The sequence below is a fragment of the Pleurodeles waltl genome, chromosome 5 (genome assembly GCF_031143425.1).
Source record: "Pleurodeles waltl isolate 20211129_DDA chromosome 5, aPleWal1.hap1.20221129, whole genome shotgun sequence".
NCBI lineage: Eukaryota > Metazoa > Chordata > Amphibia > Caudata > Salamandridae > Pleurodeles > Pleurodeles waltl.
Window position 1 is genome coordinate 492,692,290 of NC_090444.1, and position 19,703 is coordinate 492,711,992.

The following is a 19,703-nucleotide window of genomic DNA, read 5'->3' on the forward strand; positions in this document are numbered from 1 at the left end:
GCTCTGTGGGGACATGGGTGTTGTGTGGTGTGTGTGTTGTGCAGAGGGTGTTGAGTAATGTGGTGGGGTGTGTGGTGCGTGACAGATGAAGGAAAATGCAAACGCTGCAACATTTCTACATCAGAGGTTCAAAGCGCCTGTATAATAATAATACTAGTATCATGGACCATCCGCTTGTAAATTTCCTAACCCTATTCCAAATTTCCTAAACTACATTTTGGAATTACTAATAAATTGCAACAAATAATTTCTACAGTTCTCATTTCATTCTCAATCTCTCAATGCATAGATTAGATGCATTGAAAACTACTACACATAACTTGGAAATTGTCAGCTGTGGGGAAGGAAGTGGGGGTCCACCCCTAATCCTCTGGATGGCTAGGTGGTGCCTTGGTGCTATGGAACACACCTTCCCCCGTTGGTCGTTCCACCTTTTCCTGATGTTGTCCCTTGTTCGTGGATGCTGTCCCATGGCATTCACCCTGGCCACGATCCTCCGCCGTTGCTCCATCTTCCTGGCAATGGATACATGCTGGATCTGTGCTCCAAACATCTGTGTCTCTACCCTAACTATTTCCTCAACCATGACCCGCAACTCCTCATCAGTGAAATAGGGGGGCCTCTGTGGGGACATGGGTGTTGTGTGGTGTGTGTGTTGTGCAGAGGGTGTTGAGTAATGTGGTGGGGTGTGTGGTGCGTGACAGATGAAGGAAAATGCAAAAGCTGTAACATTTCTACATCAGAGGTTCAGAGCGCCTGTATAATAATAATACTAGTATCATGGAACATCCGCTTGTAAATTTCCTAACCCTATTCCAAATTTCCTAAACTACATTTTGGAATTACTAATAAATTGCACCAAATCATTTCTACAGTTCTCATTTCATTCTCAATCTCTCAATGCATAGATTAGATGCATTGAAAACTACTACACATAACTTGGAAATTGCTTGGCAGGTGGCACTCTATGAGCTACAGAAAAAAAAAGCACAGAGAATTGAGAGAAAATGCAAACTCACTAATACTAATATTAACAATGACTATCTTAGACAGGGCACAAGAGGAGTATTTGCATTACTTCTTATTCGGCCCAAGCAAGCGCCAAAAAAAAGTACAATTAGGTAGCACCAAACACCTGTCTAGATGACAATCACATAATAATATATGTGTAACATAAAGTTAATTTACCTGCGTGTGAGCAGCATGCTTGCTATTTGGGAAGAAACTATTAGCATAGAACACAACTACTAATTATTACTCACCGAGCCCCGCAACCTCGATGCCTAGCAGGTCGAGGACCTCAAATTCACAGTCCAGAGTATTGGCCCACCAGTGCGTATGCTGTTGCTGTCTACACCGTGCCCTAGAGTTGCGGTGTACATCCCAGAATACCCTCTCCCAGCTTTGCTGGTGCTCCCAGAGGCTGTACCTAGACTTGGGTCTGCCGCCTTATGCCCCGGTGGAGCTGCACATAGAACACCAAGGCACCCCCATCGTAAAATATAGCGTGGGCTGCACCCCTTCATATTGCTGCTGCCCACAAGGAAGGTGTCTGACGCTTGTGGTTGGGGGCCAGGTGCTGCCACTCCCCTGCTTTGCCATGGCTCTGGGGACTTAGGGGAAACAGATATGGAAGGATCAGGAAGAAGGAAGGCAAGTAAAGCAAAAAAACATGAAAAAAGTAAAAAGACCGCAAAAAAAAACTAAAATATTAGGAGAAAAGTTAAGATATAAAAACACAAGGAGAAAAGATAATATAACAACAAGAAACTAGATTTTAAAAGTGTGGGATGGGAGAGATATAGAGGGATATAAAAGTAGGCCCTAGCACCAGAACAAGCAAAAAAAACAAGATGGCTGCGTGAGAATTCCAATGCGAGGATGTGCTTCGCATTGTCACTGATGTTAAACATCACCCAAACAGGTGCTGCAAGAAACCCCGCCCAGTAACGGAACTTTGCATTGTTCAACATTTTTTTTGTGACTTCACGGAGTTCAAGTAGCATCCACCACAACAAGGGACCGATTTTCTGTGGAGGCCTCCTAAGATGATGTGCTAGAGCTAGTGGCCTCTGTACCTGCCCTCTCACCCTATATACCACTGTGTCCCTTGGTGTCGGTGTTCTCAGCACCTGAGGCACAGTGCCCAGCTGATTACCTGTCAACAATGCCAAAGTCCCCTAGGCCTGCTCCAGATGATGCTGAAATGACAGATGCAACAGTTTTAATGTATCTGTGTAAATAGAACTGATCATGAACATTGATCAAAGTACATTTTCCAGGTTTCCATGCACACTTACATTGGCTTAATGTGAAACATTTTCTGCTTCATGGCTCTCAAACTTTGGTTCTTTAACCTAATTATCTCATGGTTGGGGAGAACATTTTCAGAAACTATTAGGTCACAGTTTTGTCATTCACCATGATATCTCACATACCATGCATGATCTTGACTCCCATATCCATTTGCAGTGCTCTGCAGGATCTGTATACACCTCTGAATGGGAGGCCATTGATGTTTAGAATACTGAACGTAAGTCATCAAAATGGATATAAACCAAAATATTCATTTGTACAGTGTGTTTACCAGGCTATAGATTTCACCTTGATGCATTCACACATTAACAAAATGTGTCATGATTTTAGCCTGATGTTCAGTGTACCAGATAGGATACTTAACCATATATGGGATGGATCCTTCTATCCACAAAAGTCCTTTTAAGGATCTCATTATTCACCATCACAGATATATCATTGTACACAACAAAGAACACTAAGGCCCTCATAACAACATTGGCAGTAACTGCGGCCTACTGCCACGGCTGCCAACATACCATCGCCGTAGCTACCAGCCGCCCACCGCATTATGACCCTCGACGGAATTGCGCTAGAAGGCTGGAGGAATAGTGATAAGGTGGCGCTGGAGTCAGCAGCAGCGCCATACCAGCAAAACACCACCTGCCGTATCATGAGTAATGATACGGCCTGGCAGTGTTATGCTGGCGGATGCTGCTGCTGACAGCAGCACTGCGTCCCGTTTCCTGCCGGAGGACCCCCTGCAAGCAGGTAAGCCGAGTTCTCCGACAGGAGAGGGGAGTGGGGGGTGTTGTGTGCGTGTGTGGGGTGTTGTGTATGTGGGGGAGTATCTGTTTATGAATGCAAGCATGCAGGTGTGAGTTGTTTTGAATGAGTGCATGAATGCCTGAACGTGAGTGTACGTGTATGTTGTGTATTGGGAATGATTGTGTGCGACAATGTATGTTAGTGTATGTTGCGGTGTGTGGGTATGTATGTGTGCATGCATGGGTAGATGTGGGTTTGCATGGGTGTAAGTGTATGCAAGTGTGGGTGTGTAAATGTGCGGGGAAGGAGAGGGAGGGAGAGGATGGTGGAGGACTCGGGGGAGGGGGGCAGGGGAGACTCCTATCAGTGTCAGGGAAGGAATTCCCTGGCACTGATAGTGCCTACCGCCATGGTTTTTGTGGCGCTACGCTTGCCACGAAAACCACGGTAGTAGAGGGGGGTTATAATCCTGAGGGTGGGATTGTGACGGCCTCCAGGCTGGAGACCGAAGTCTCCAGCCCAACAGCCTTTAACACCCTGGCGGACAGAGTGGCACATTGACGGCTCGGCTTGAGCCAAACTGCCAATGTCATAATTTGGGAAAAGGTACCACCAGCCTGTTTACAGTATCTTTCCCCAAATTACCGCCGACCGCCAGGGTCATAATTAGGGCCTAATTGTTTTCAGGGTATGTGGTACTCTGTCACCAATGTGTATACATTCCTGTCTGTGTTCTACTAAAAACGACATGCCTATCATGATCATAATCATTAAACAGACAGGCATGCATGCACATTTGTGAAGGAGTAAGCCATAATACAAATCTGTCACTTTTTGAATAAATTAAATAGTATATTTGTTTCAAAACACATCTACGTGATGTTTTGAATTTAAAATTTAGCATTTAACCTGATGTCACTAGTCATTTTGGCTCACATGCTCACTCTTGTTTGTCTATAAAACCAATTTACGAATGTGACATTTGGAACAACTGCAGTATTATGGTGGCATTTTATGCTAAGTAACCTATAATAGGACTAAAGTAGCATCATTCACAATAGTGAAGGAGCATCACACCTCACACAATCAAGACCTGTGTCCTGTCTGGTACCACTGTCTCATACATCAATGTCCCTGATGTATATTTGCTGTTTGGGGAGGCATGTGTCTTCTCACACCAGTCCTTTGACAGTGAACACAAATCAGGTGGTATCTTTTAACAAACATAATCGAAAAAACCACACCATCAGACACCCTTGGTAAAACTTACACATTCAGTGACTTGTCTTCTGCATTGGACACATGTCATCCTTAACGTTGATTGTGAAACTAGTTGCTGTAACAAAAAATAAGTTATTAAAAAAGTTGAACTCACACTAGAACTTACACCTTTGATTCTGCTGTTGGGCTCACAACTGCCCATCAGAACCTGGATAGGTGACCGCAAGTATGCGGACCATTGGCGGGGTCAAGGTACAGTGCATGCACTTCTATATTGGGAGGACTGGCTGAGCTGGATGTGAGAGCTCCACCACTCACCTGAAAAGCAAGTCATCTGCAGTGCCGATGATGGTTCCCCTGTCCTCTCAGGACACTTCTTGGCACGGTTGATCTTAACACAGGAGTCCTGGCAGGTGTCCCCAAAGGGAGGGGGATTTGGATGACACACAGAGAGAGAGATATATACTGCCACTGGCTGCCTGGTCCAGCTGGGACCCTACTCTTAAGGGTGCAGGTGGCTGGTGTCACTGCATTGTTGAGGAGTCAGGACCTATACTAGGAAGGAACAGGTATGAGTGACGTGCTGCCCACTAAGCAACTAATGCTCACACGCTCACTCAGACCCCCCAGATAATCACCTGTCACTGAACTCGCTTCGTTGTACTTTCTCTCTACTCCATATGGCTGGCAGGAATGCACCACTACTTCCTGGTACTTCTTTCTGTCATATGTCTTGTTAAGTAATCACTTTTGATGTTGTATACACTAAACATGTAACTTAACTAAAACATACAAAACAGGAATATTTTCTTCCTACAAGCAAATGTGCATAAGCACTGGTTGAATAGTAAAGCTCAGAAGACTTTCAATATATGATTGCCCCCATGGTAATTTTTGTGACGATCACTGATATTGAGTATGTATCAACGCTGAAAATGATTTGTAAGAATTTGTGATTTTGTTAGTAACAGGCAGCACATAAACATTAATGAGGGTTACATTCTTAGAACATGGTTTTAGGTGTGTCGTTTTCTTTCACAGGTCACAAGTTAAAGACAACAAGCGATTGGATAAGAGTAACAATAAATATAATCAAGGCTAAACACTCCTTCAGATATTCTTGTTAACCACCTTGAATGTCTCTCTTTCTGAAATGAAAGTCACCAAAGTATTTTTTTTAAATAGACAAAGAATTAGTTAAAAAGCATTCAAACGCATTAAAACTACTGTGATTGCCTTTTATGTTGTCAATTATCTTTACTGGAAGAAGTCCTGCATCCTGGTTGATTAGCAACAGCGAGAAAGCCTTGTGAAATTATCTGCTGGGCTGGCTCTGGAACTCAGCTTAGTCCTTTCCCTGGTTGCCTGGCAACAGTGACGAAGCTTGGGGGAGTTGGCTGCCCTCTTGACCTCAGCTCCGCAGAAACAGAAAACAAAGCCAATCACTGCCTGACCTGTGTGAGGCTATTTATAGTCTCTCTTGGAAGCAGTCACGTGTAGAACATGGCAAACAGAAGAGCAGGAGGGTGTTGCCTGGCAACCAGGACAGGAGCTGTCTCAAAACATGCAGTGGCTCAGGTGTTTACAAACAGGCCTCTTGGGAATAGAATAAAGCAGAATAAACAAGCCTTGGCAATGGCAACTGTGCACATTAACAGCAACAAGTAACAAGCCTTAATTAAACCCAGCAATGGCAATTCAATGCAGTTAACCACATTTATTATTTAATGTAAAATGATTGAGCCAGTACCCCTGGGGTAGCTGGCTGCACACAACACAAGAACTAGACCAAGATGAGGGAATCACAACACTGGACTTTGGTTGTCTTTCAGGTTCAATATAGTAGACCTTCCCACTTCTTGTGGTAATGGATACTGTACCACTCAAGACCCCCAGGGTTCACACTTTCTTGGTGATGACCTTCCATGTAACTTTTTTCTCTAGGAGATTGACCTGTTCGGGTAATAAAAAGCAAAGGAAAAAAAGTTTTGTAATGTTGTTTTTCTCTGTAATGTTGTGACACAATTTTGTTACATCTCTCACAAACTTCTCTAACAAGTCATTACAGATAATTTAGCAATATTTGTTTTTTCCTTGAAAATGCAAATTTGTAGTGACGTTTTGAGTACACTCAACAATTGCAATGTCCTCATGTTACAAATCCAACCACTGACATCATCTAGGCAAGGGGTCTGAGACCATTCCTACAGTTAGAGAGACCCCTGACGAGTGCAAATTATTGTGAGTTACTAAAGGCTAAACAATGTGTACAATATTAGCACACAAACGCATGCAGAGCTACAATGGTTTAATATAAAAAAAAATTGGGGCAGATACTATTGTTTGAAACACATACACTGACACCATTGTGTCAGTGAGAGCATGATTGTAGCACAGGATATACCTTTCCCCATATGGGGCACCATTACCTGCCTAAAACATTCAGACACCCATCATGCAGGCAACAGGATGTAGTTTAAGTTGAAACAGAAAAGTCAGACCACACCATTACTTGCACGTTTCTTCTGGCACAGTACATTTCTCTCCTTTTTACATTTATCTATATTTTTTATTCATACTTCTGATACTGTGTCTACTGGCCAATGGAAGGAAGGGACGTGCAGTTTGTCAAATTGAAATCTGGATTTCTGACTGCAATGAACTGAAAAGTCAGCTTATTCATTCAGATGACTTTCCATTTCAAATACAAACATTTTAAACATTGTCAAAGAAAATTATTAATTTCACTACACTCCGATCACAACACTTCACTCATGAACAAAAAGGGACAAAATAGTCTGTGTATGAAGAAGAAAAAAGTTACTTAGAGAAACATTCCCAATTCAAAGATGTACTTGTTCCTCTGGGTTCCCATACACTGTCTTTCAGTGACAGGGACTCTGTGGTGAGGAGTTTCAGTCCCTAGGGGAGCAGCTAGGGGCTGTTTCCTCTGGCTCCCAGAGGTTGGTAACAGCAGCAAAAGTTGAGGAGATGTTGACTGCAGTGATAGGAGGCAAGTGAACTTTTTTCAAGATGCCACATATAAGGACACATTGTACGCAATTTGTAATGGAGACAGATACATCATTGCCTTTTGTGCATAGCTGTCACACATATTAGGCAATGAATGTGTCCATCATGGAGTGTTACACCTACTATGTCCTCAACTTATGTTGACAGCCATTGGATAGCCAATGTCTTGACATCAAGGTCAGGTGCCCCCCATTTCAGGATGTGACACAGTATATTTTCTAATTCAAAATGGTGGCTAGTTTGCGTACCAATGTATGAGACGTACAACACATTTTTTAAATTTTGAACTCAACAAAATGTAAACTGTGTACTGGGTTTAACATTGATAGTGACATGGTGTATTGTATACTTCAGTTGATGGATTTTTGGATTATTTAAACATTATTTACAAAAAATATAAGATTTTTTTTAATTTTATTCTAAGTAGAAACATTACATAAACATATACATCACAAAAGGATTTTTATTTTTACAAAGACTTGAGATGTGTGTTGATTATATAAGTATGGTAGGACCATTTCAAATGATTTTCTTTTTTTTTTTTTATGGAGACATATGGACCCAGGAAGGGGTAGACAAAGACAGCCTCAAGTCTTCAGACCTTGTCACCAGGGAGAAATGGGACAGCATAAAGAAATTGAGATTGAATAGGTAAATCTTCTGGATGTATTTCAACAGCTGGAGCCTGATCATCAGCCTCATAGTAGGAATACAATAGTCATAACACTAACAATGAAACTCATGGCAGTACTTCATTTTGGGGCCACAAAATGTTTCCAATATACAGTGGCATTATCTGGAGACATTCAAAACCAACTTCAACTGGTGTGCTTCAAAACATCCTTTCTTCAATGCTGAGACACACCAACACCTTCATCCAGTTCTCATGACAACAGGATTTTATCAATGTGAAAGGAGATTTTTATGCTTTGGGTGGCATAACACATGTGGTTGGAGCAATAGATGGCACATATTTTGCCTTGGTGCCACCAAATGCCAAGGAACAGGCATAGTGCAATCGCAAGAATTTCGATTCAATCACTGTGCAAGTTGTCTGCCTATCTTATTTAAACAGCTCAAGCATGTGTTCCCATTTCCCAGGGTCAACACATGATTCCTTGGTACTACAGACCAGCATCATACCACTGTAAATGTCACAACTTGGAGGCGACAGGGCCTAGCTTGTTGATAAGTACAATATGACATGAGGATCATTTGCTTTATTCATAGTTTTGGAACATACAATGGGATGATATTTTCCTCAATATATTTTGTACTTTCATATAGGAGATGCAGCGTATCCTAACCGACCATTGTTTTTAGAACCGCTGAGGAATACAATAACACCAGGGGAAGTCTGCTTCAGTGAGGCCCGTGGAAGAATACAGAGGCTAGTGAGCGGGATTTTGGGCTCCTGAAGGCCAAATTTCAGTGTCTGTACAAGACCGGGGAGTCCTCCTCTACTCACCTGATAAGGGGTCCCAAATCATGGCTGCCTGCTGCATATTGCGCAACATTGCCATGCGATGGAACATCACAATCAAGGCAGAGGTTGGAGACCATAATGAGCTGCCAGGTGAGGGTTTTGAAATGGGAAATTAAGATGGCAGTGATGAAGAAGAAGGAACTGACATACATCAAGATGTTATTGACAACTTCTTCACAGTTCATATATTGTAATAGTAAATATCAGAAACACTTTTAACATAGTTAACTAATCAGTCTGTGATGGGTATTTAGTAGTAAAGGTTACTTCAAGAAAGTCCAGGCCAAAGATGTATGTTGATCAAAGTTTCCTAACATTAACTGAGATGTTTATTGAAACTGATTATTTTTGTTTGTGCTAAGTATATGTGTCCTCCTAACAACACTGGAGTAAAATTCCTTCTGTGAAATCATACATTTTCCCTTGTTATTCTGTTTTAGGCTCCTTTACCATGATACCTTCATTTGGACATTTCAAAGTTGTGATATTTGCAGTGATATGTTGCTGTTGGAAAGTACGAAGGGAACACATGTTCATCCTGGAACAGACACACACTTTGGATGTAGAGATCGTGTACAGAGGCAACTTGTACAGTGATTAAATGGAACTTCTTTGGATTGTATTTGATTACAAAAATGGGTGAAATATCTTGAAAAAAAATGAAAAAAATAACTAAATTCCATCATGGTGAATGAAACTATATATGGTGAGCAGACATTGCTTGGAGTTGAATGTGCAAAATACAACTGTCTTTAAAAAAGGTAGATGGGTCCATGAAATAGTCCACAGAGTGAATGGTAGACACACACTGGAGAAATTAGGCTTGACATCTCTTAGAGATAGTGGTGGAGGTCCTGCCGTCCTCTTCTGATGGACCAGAGGAACCTCCTGGGGGGCAATCCACAGTTGCAGGTGCTAGGGTGGGTGGAACAGTGCCCTGTTGTGGTGGGGCCTCTCTATCTGTGACATGTGTAATTTGTCCTGATATTGAATGAACACCAAGGGTAGATGGTAGGGGAGAAACCCTGCACGTGTGGTTGTAAATATTGTTCATCACCCCAGTCAGGAAGCACATATTAGAGTTGAGATTTAGCATCTCTAGATTGTGTTCCCTCTGCACCTGCTTCATCTCCTGGATCTCTGTTATGGCTTGGTCCCTCATGTCTTGAGACTGCTGTTGTGCTTCTAAAACTCATTGACGGTGGTCTAGATTAGAATGAAGCCAGTGTTCCCACTTTGCTGGCCCCTACATTCCCTCCCACAACCCCTACCCCTACTACCCTGTACCCCTGCGGCAGTGTGGCTCATCCTACTGAGTCCTGGTACAAATGGAGGTGGTGGTGGTTGCTCAACAGTAGCCAGGACTGGGGGACACAAGATGGTTGTTGTGTTCCTCTGGACATAGGAAGTGGAGGTATCCTGAGGCTGAGGTGTTGTAGCAACTGGAGTGGGAGGCATAGGTGTGGGCAGAGTGTGACACAATGGAACAGTCTGCCCAGACAGACCAGATGGACCAGGCATGTTTACATCCTCTGGACTTGCAGGAGTGGTGTCCTCACTGAAGGCTTTATCCTGGTCTATAGTGGAGGTGGTCTCTGTTGCAGACAGTGGTCCACTGGCCCTGGGTTTTGGACCTAATATTAATTACAAACACAATGAAATGTAAGGTCTGTATTGAACCTTAAATGTGTCTTCAGCTACCTAAAAAAAGAAAATATGATTAATGGAATGATTAGGTCTTTGTGTTACTTCTGACACTTTACACATGCAGGTTAATATGCACAGATGCAAACTTCAATAACAATGATTGAGCGATTTCCTGAAATTTAAAATGTAAATTAGGAAGTGTACATTACATGGACCAGGTGTGTAACTCAACGCAATAGAGAGGAGATTTGAGAACTGAGCAATTTCAAGGACCAGCAGCCTGAAAAACTATGGTACAACTTATTAGAATTGATGGCATTAGTCATCATATGAACAATGAAAAGGTAAATGTTGATCAATACTATTTACATTCAGCAAGCCTTAGAACATGATTGGAAACCATTGAATCAACAAACTATGATTTATGCAAGCAATTAGATCAATTCAGTAGCAACAAAAAGGTAGCCACATAGTAGTTCAACATAGCAGATGAAAGTTTCATACATAACATTAAATGGTGAATGACAAATATATAATGCTTTGACATTTGTGCTTATATGTAAGAAAAAGGGAGTTGAGCAATATCACATCACGGTATTGTTTTCCAGAGCCAAAACAGGGCATCTTGGTAGTTGTAGTCATTTGTTAACTCCATTGACAGTACTTTTTTTTTTTTTAAAGGGAGTTACACATACCTATTCAAACACCTACATTGAAAATTAACACACATTTACAATATGCACACACATGTGTATAGTGTGAATAGGTTAAAATACCACTTACAAGAACTATACCTTCATGTTCAAATAGATGGTGTTTGGAACCTGTTTTCTTTACTTCAACAACATTCATTGAAATAGAGCAAGGAACTATGAAAATGCAAAGAATGATCCATAGAGAACATCACACAATCTGACAAAACCTATTGAGCATTATTAAAAAGAGAGTTACAACCATGGTGCAAGTAATTTGGAAGAGACAAAAGATTTAAGATTTAAGTTTATATTTCTCTGTTTTGATATAGATCTTCAAAAAACTGTGCAATTAACTTAATGGAAGAAACTCCATTTGTGATTATTAGAGACATTGCCAATTTCAATTTACTAGTCCCCACTCCACCAGGGATTTCTGTCAACCCTTTAGGAAGTGGGCTCTCAAAGACCTTCTCCTCCCCCAGAAAGTGTTGTAATGGGAGACTGGGAGAAACACTACCAGTCCTTGTGGCCTCTAGGTGACTCTTGGAGGCCAGGGAATGTATTCTCCCTCACAGCTAATTCCACATCTTCCCAATTTCCTCCTCTGTGCACAGATTGTTAGCTACACCATTCACTGTGTTCACTATTCTGTTCTCCAGTTCTCTTTTCTGAGATAGGGTTGTATTTTGTACTTGTGCTTCAAACTCCTCTCTACTAATTTGAGACACCATGAAAGACAATTCTCCCCCTCTGAAATGTGAATTCCTCCTCTATGTCATAGTGGTGTTCAAAAACAAAATCTATTGCCCAAAAGCTTGAGGAAAAATAATAAAATAAAAGGAAAGAGGAAAAAAAAGAGAGGGAGACAAAAACAGAGAAAAAACTGTGTCCATCTTGCCTAAATAAGTAGCTAAATGGTGTTCTGCAGTGGAATGGCAAAAGATCATGATCTAAAAATGAGTACGTTTTATAGTGTGTTCACAATTGTCAAACATACTTCCGATGTGGGCTGCTAGCACCCATCCTATAGCCACAGCCATAGTACAATGCTGAATGGGTCCTTTGAAAGAATGCCGCCGTCATGTGACCGCTGCTAGTACACCGCCAGGAGAATATATTCAAGATAACTTCAAAGTTTTGGTGCCTTGATTATTCATCATCTTTTTATGATATCACACAATGGGGGTCATTCAGACCCCGGCGGGTGGCGGGAGCCGCCCGCCTGGGAGGAACCGCCGAATGACCGCACCGTGGTCAAAAGACCGCAGCGGCCATTCTGTGTTTCCCGCTGGGCTGGCGGGCGACCGCCAGAAGGCCGCCCGCCAGCCCAGCGGGAAACCCCTTCCCACGAGGACGCCGGCTCCGAATGGAGCCGGCGTAGTGGGAAGGGTGCGACGGGTGCAGTTGCACCCGTCGCAAATTTCAGTGTCTGCAATGCAGACACTGAAATTCTATGTGGGGCCCGCTTACGGGGGCCCCACAACACCCCTCACTGCCATCCTGTTCCTGGCGGTCGGAACCGCCAGGAACAGGATGGCGGTGAGGGGGTCGGAATCCCCCATGGCGGCGCAGCAAGCTGCGGCGCCATGGGGGATTCCTCAGGGCATCGGAAAACCGGCGGGACACCGCCGGTTTTCCTGTTCTGACCGCGGCCAAACCGCTGCGGTCAGAATGCCCTGCGGGGCACCGCCAGCCTGTTGGCGGTGCTCCCGCCAACCCCGGAATGACCCCCAATGTGATTTTCTCATGACTGAGGGTGAATTTTTATGGTGAATCATAGCCCTAAAGTTTTATACATAGCAGTACTTAAAATCCACATGGATAGAAATTGACCAGTTTTGGAAACTGTGAGAGTTATGCAGTGTTTTCCTTTCTTTGGTCATTTGTATTGATGTTTCATTGGTGATTTTTCTCACAGTAATACACCCATAATGTGTCCCTGCTGAAAAACACAGTTTTTTCTTGGTCTTTTAGCTCCTTTGAATTGTGTACACTACTGCAGCAACATTAGAACATCCAAGTCCTGCAATTTCTTTTATCATAGAGTTCGATACCTGGATGCTATGATAAGACAACAAGGAATCCTGTTCCTGCACCCATTTGGGCTTAACAATGGTCCAAAGTGACCCCAGACAGGCTTTGTTAGAAATGTGGTCTTTGGTTGGCAGTCAGGTTACCCCCTGTCCAAGCAAGGACCCCCCCTCTAGTCAGGATAAAGGAGAATCACCCTCAATTAACCGACTCTCACCCCCTTATCAGCTTGGTACGAGCAGGCAGGTTTAATTTCAGAAGCAATGTGTAAAGGATCTGTACCAACAAATACAGTAATACAGTGAAACACTACAAAAATGGATACCACACCAGTTTAGAAAAATAGGTAATAATAAGGTTGAGACACACATTACAATCAGCATTAACCCTTTGTGTACTAGTTACTCTTCTGTGAGCCCTAAAATCATCACCTCCACATGGGTGGCATGTATTCTAGTCATCCATTCCAAATATGATACAATTATTTATTCTAATTAATTTGCATTTTTTTAAAGTTATAAATTATTCTCTCATAATGAATAACTGTTATGCGTATGCTCTTGTTATATCCACTTAGGTGTTTAATTGTTTTCTCATTGTGTGAGAAAGTCATACTTTTTGCCTTGACAACCCACATTTATTGACTGATTCTGGTGGTTACTGACTGCAAACCCATGGCTAGTGCTCTGTTTAAAATGTGTATGGTAATTAGGCATAATTATAATTGCCTCTGACAATCTACCTATAAGTCCCTAGTATATGGTAGGGCATATAGAGTAGGAACTCCAGGGGATTTAAGGCCCTTATGGGTGCACTGCTTCGGTCTCTGCTGTCATTTTAAAGGCAGCCCGGCAAACAAATTGCATGTCACTGAAAAAACAAAGGTTACAGGGAAATTATAGTTAGGCTCACATTTTAAATGTACAAAAACAAAGAAATTCACTAGTTGGAGTTAACTCAAGTAACTATAACTCATGCCCTAAGGTAATTATAACTCACGCCATGCACAGATTTTTCATCACAATTTTTTACTGCAAATATTACATTGATATTATCAGAGATGTTATCAAAGATGTTATGAGTGTTGTATATTGTGGGAACATTAGCAGTGCAAGGCAATGGTGCGAGTTATAGTTACCTTAGGGCACGTGAATCATGAGCTCCCTGCTTGCTGATGCATTTCATCTGTGTTCCCTGCATGCATGCAGAGGACAAAATGAAAGCTTTGGTTTTTGATAGCTGCTTGACAGGTCCCGCTGTCAAAAGCCGAAGTGTTTGCTGTGGCAAAGCTGCAGCTAAGCCACAGAAGAGAGCTGTGTCCCCGGTGGCGGTCCCCCGGGCCATCATAGGCTTCTCAAGGGGGCCAAGCTGCCCCCCTCTAGCAATCAATAGTCCCAGGGACTATTTTTTATTCATGCCACGGGGAGGTGGTGATCCCTGGGGCAGCGGGGGTGCACAGGGCCCCTGTGCTCTAAATTCTAATGAAGCCCCAGGGAGGTGGTGGTCCCCGGTGCAAGGCGCCTGGTGTCCCCTCCCTCATTTATTTACATAGCCCTTGGGAGGTGGTGATCCCCGGGCTGCGAAAGGCCCATTGGGACTCCACCATGTTACAACCCATTTTTGCCCTAGGGGTGGTGGTCCACATGACACAACCCCCGCTCATAGTAGGAGGAGTTTGAATTAGCCCTGGGGAGGTGGTGATCCTCGGGTCTTGAAAGGACCAGGCAGACCCCCAACCTCTAAAAACAAATGCCCCCTGGACTTAGCCCACCGAGGGGCTTTAAAAAAGAAGAACAGGAGCCCATGCTTCATTTTTTTTAATTGTCTCCTGATCCGCCACAAATCGCATTGAAATTTTTCAATTTTTTTTATTTAGCCCAGGGTTCGCCCTTCTGGGACCTCACTACCAGATATAAGGGGTCAGGGTGTCTGTATCCTAGCACATTTTATTTTCTTTTAACATTTGTTCTGGAACTTGGATGCCAAGTCCCAAGATGGCTGACAACACTTCCTGGATTGAAGTGTTTTCAGCCAATCAGATCTCAGCATGAGATTGGGAGAGGTTGTGAATCCTTCATGTCTCTAGATATACACATTTGTTTTCCCCTTAATTTCTCAAAAACTAATAAATGGAATCGCACCAAAACAAAAAAGCACTTTTTCTGGTCTATTACCTACCTTTCTGTCCGATTTGGTGTAAATCCATCCAGGAGTTTTGGCGCTATTGCTGTCCAAAATCCCTATGGAAAAATGAAAGGGGAAAACATGCATGGGACCCCCCTCTTTTTCTCAGCCCCCCTAGACGGATCACCCCAAAACTTTCCAGACAGCACATGACCTGACTGGCAAATTTTTGGTAAAATTTTGTAAAGATTCATCAAGCAGCACCAAAAATATAGGCAAGTAAAAACACCCTTTTTTTTATAGAAACTCGGTCCTAACTATAACTACCTAGGTAATATATATATATATATATATATATATATATATATATATATACACACAGAAACAAACACACACACACGCACACACATATCTTTACAGTTTAAATAGTAAATCTTAAATATTATTCAATATAACATTATTATAAAGTGAATTTAAACTATTTAAATCATCTTAAATACTATATTAATATGTACTTATGTAAACACGAACATATATATGTGTGTGTATGTTAACATATAAGTCTCTAGGATCCCCTCTTTCTGTAAATCTCTAGGATAATCTTTGTAGCGCTAGCTCTTCCTCCTCCATCTCATTTCAATTTGGTTTCACCCTTTGACTCTCACTCTTTGAAAGCTGTAAATAAGTGTTAATGAACTTTGACTTCTTTTGTCAGTGATCAAGGTCGCGGACGTGTCCAAAACACGTTTGACAGCAACAGGCATAATCAAGCATATTTATCATAGCAGATATCAGTCCTTTTGTTTGCAATAGTACAAAGGTTTTGATTGGATTTCATGAAGTGTGCTGACTGATTTCGCTGATGCTCACTTTGTTCAGGAGCATGGTGGTCGCCAGCAGTTAGAAGAAGGAATGTTAATTTATACATATAGATACATAATGTAACACTACTTTTAAAACTATACATTTTACATTACAATATTTACTACTATAAAAGCATAGATAGATAGATAGATAGATAGATAGATAGATAGATAGATAGATAGATAGATTTAGAGTGAAAGAGAGAAAGAGAGAAAATGGAAGCACTCACAAGGGGTAAGATAAAACGAAACATGTTTATTCTACACACCAGCACGTTTCAGCCCAGCAGTCCTTGGTCACGTGGCCCTGAGGTACAAACAGTGCCTAGTATAGTCAGTAGACAACAAAAGATAGGCAACTTTTTCTGCATACAAAAAGGCACCATCTTGAAAGGGATTATAAAAACAAGTGTGTAAACATTGCAGCATGTTTTAATATAAATCAGAATTACACAATACAGTATGTAGAGGACATCATCCAAGTGTCAGTACATAAATATATAACCATAAGCACCATATGATGTCAGAGAGTGTATATAACAGACTGCATGGTAAGGTAAGTGCAAAAGTGCATGCAAAAGTAGCAACAAAAGGCCTATGCTAAATATATTATCTAGTGCAGTGTCAACTCCCATTAGGCCTCTGTGGCCACCCCTAGCAATCGACTAATGTACTATTGTATGAGTGCAAAAGATAACACCCAAGTTGGCAAATAGTATTCTTGCTAATGGCACCAATGTCAAAAGAGTGGGACACTCTGGATGGAAATAAAAGGCAAGGGAAGACAAAGATATCCCACCAGCTGAACATGGACTCCCTATTGTCAATGGATGCTAAAAAATGTGAAAGAAAACATGGAATGTGTGAAGAGAAAGAAAGAAACTGTGAGAAAACAGGTCTCACTGCAGACGCCCATTAACTTTTTGCCCAAATTTCCACTTTTTGTGGGTGTTTTCCTGACTCTGATGATGTCCTGGGTACTGCTAACAAGTCCCAGGGCCTGTGCATAAAACGAGTATGCAAATGAGGCTAATTATAATTGGCTATGTCAACCTACCTTTAAGTCCCTAGTATATAGTAGGGCATGAAGGTTTAGGGACCCCAGCATAGGTAGTGCCCCAATAGGTGCACTGCTGAGATGCCTTGCTGGCTACTTTTGAACTAATGTTATATGCAAATTCGACTTTGGAATTCAAAGCACTTCCAAAGTCTTAAACTACCTTAGTTTTAGATATATATGTCACCCATAAGGTGTGCCCTATATGCCCCTGGGTTGGGTGCCATGTAGCTATAAGCAGGTACCTTATAAAATTGTTTTATAAGCCCTGGTGTGTTAAAACAGTAAAATGTGTTTTTCTCTCACTGTAATGAATGGCCTCCATAGGCTAAAATGGGGAGGCTTTATTTCAATTAGCAAAGTTCCCTTAGTGCCAGATACCTTGAGTTTGGTATCAAATTGTTATAATAAATCCCACATCTTGCAATTGTTGGATTCAATATAACTAGTTCAGGTAAAGAGTTTTAAAATTCTACTTGAAAGTTGGCAACTTCAGCTCTGTAGTGCCCTTCTCTGATTGACCAGCCTCTGGCAGCCTGGCCATGCTACTTTGATGACTTGTGTAGTGGCCTGGGCTGAACACAAAGGATGTGCCTGGGGGAGATCTGCCTTAGTAAATGGTGAAACAGAATGGGGGGAAGAGTGGCTAAACTGGTCTTCAAAGGCAGGGAAAGACATTTGGAGCAGTCCAACACCTCCCTCACAACCTACAACCCCAGACAATTAGGCGCCCTCTTGATTAGATTAAGAGAGAGCAGGAGAGGGGTGTGTTTAGGATTTTTAGCCATACCAGTGGGTTGGCTCCAAAAATCATTTACAGCCATGTTAGATTTTTGAGGATTGTTGCTCCCTGGGATTGATTTTTGCCACACTTCCCAGGAAGTGCTCATCAAAGGGGGAAGGAGCCTGCCTGTAATTGAATACAAAGGACCCCCCTGTTTTTTTTGTTTTTTTTTACCCAGGAGCAAGGATAAATATGGCAGAGCTGCACCCACACCTCAGATACCTACAAGGAACAAGACAAGGAAGTAGAAGGACTGCACTGCTGGACCCCTGACCTGCACCTAGTCACTGCACTCTCAAGAACTGCACCAGCTGCACACTTGTGCTTCACCACTAAAAGGACTTTGCCTGTCTTCTACTGCTTCAGGAAGGGACTTTCTGTTTGCTACAGGGTCAAAGGAGCTGCCCAGAGTCACCAGCATCAACTCCTGCAAGCAGAGCACAGCTGACTAGCGTTCAGTTGCCATTTGAGGATTCTAACCAGGTGCATTCTGGGATTTGTAGTCCCAACTCCCAAGGAGCAACTCAGAGCTTCTCGAACCTTGGATCAAGTTGTGGACACTTCAAGGACCCAAAAAGTACCTCTGGAAGAAGATCCAGAAGTTTGGAGATGTTTGGAGCAACTCCATAAGTTGAAAAGGTGAATTGTGGGAATTGTAGTCCCAGGCCCTAAGATGCAAACCAGAGCCTCTGAACCCTTGGCTGGTGCTGTGGACCAATTTCCTGAATCAAGAAACACTTCTGAAAGTAAGCATAACAGTGTTACCTCGTTCGTGGCCTGAACTCCGGACTTTGTCCTTTCCAGTGTGACCTTTTATTAATCCTTTGAGTGCTAGTTGCTTATATGCGCCAGAAAACAAATGTTTTTTAAGTTGCTGTTGGATTTTTATTGTGTTTTGTGTTAGACTTATTTATTGTTTTGTGATTTTTAAATGTTTATACACTTGTCTCCTAAGTTAAGCCTTGTCGCTCGTTGCCAAGCTACCAAGGGTTGAAATGGGTTTAATTTATTGGGACCTAACTGGACCTAAGTGGAGGTTAGTGGCCTCTTGCAAAGTGTAGGTACTTACTGCCCTTTCCAATAATCCACTTTCCAACAGAAACATACAAAGGCTGCAAATAAGTGCAATGTATCACCTCAGGGTCCTACAGTATAAGGCGTTTGGAATTACTTTCTCTATGACAGAGGAAAAAAGAGGAGGAAAAAGAAAAGAGAGGAAGAGAAAAGTAGATGAAAGTACACAAAATGGGCATTGTAGGCATGTATAGAAGAACTTGTTTTTAATATAGACTTGGATATCCAGGGATATGTACACCCAGGCATAAAACAGAAAATCAGTGGTACAAAAGAAGAGGATCCTATTTGTAATGGGTTTCTACTCCTAGTGAGGTCTCTGAAGAAAAGGGTGAGGCGTCTCTGCCGATGATCAACCTAGGTTTGCAGAGAATTCCTTTCTTTCCTCCTATGAAAAATGAGATAAAGAGATTATTAAAAGTAGGGGATATAAAAACTATTACTGGTATACAATGGGTTAGGGAAGAGAGAGGGGTTAAAAGAAAGCCCATCCACCAATCGCCTAGGTGCACTCTTAGCTATTCCTCTGCCTTCCATCCCCCTGGCATCTTGCTTTGCAGTTCAGTTATGTACCTACATTCCAGTTGTCTCAGGTTTTTTTTTTTTTCCCCTTGGCAGGAGTATG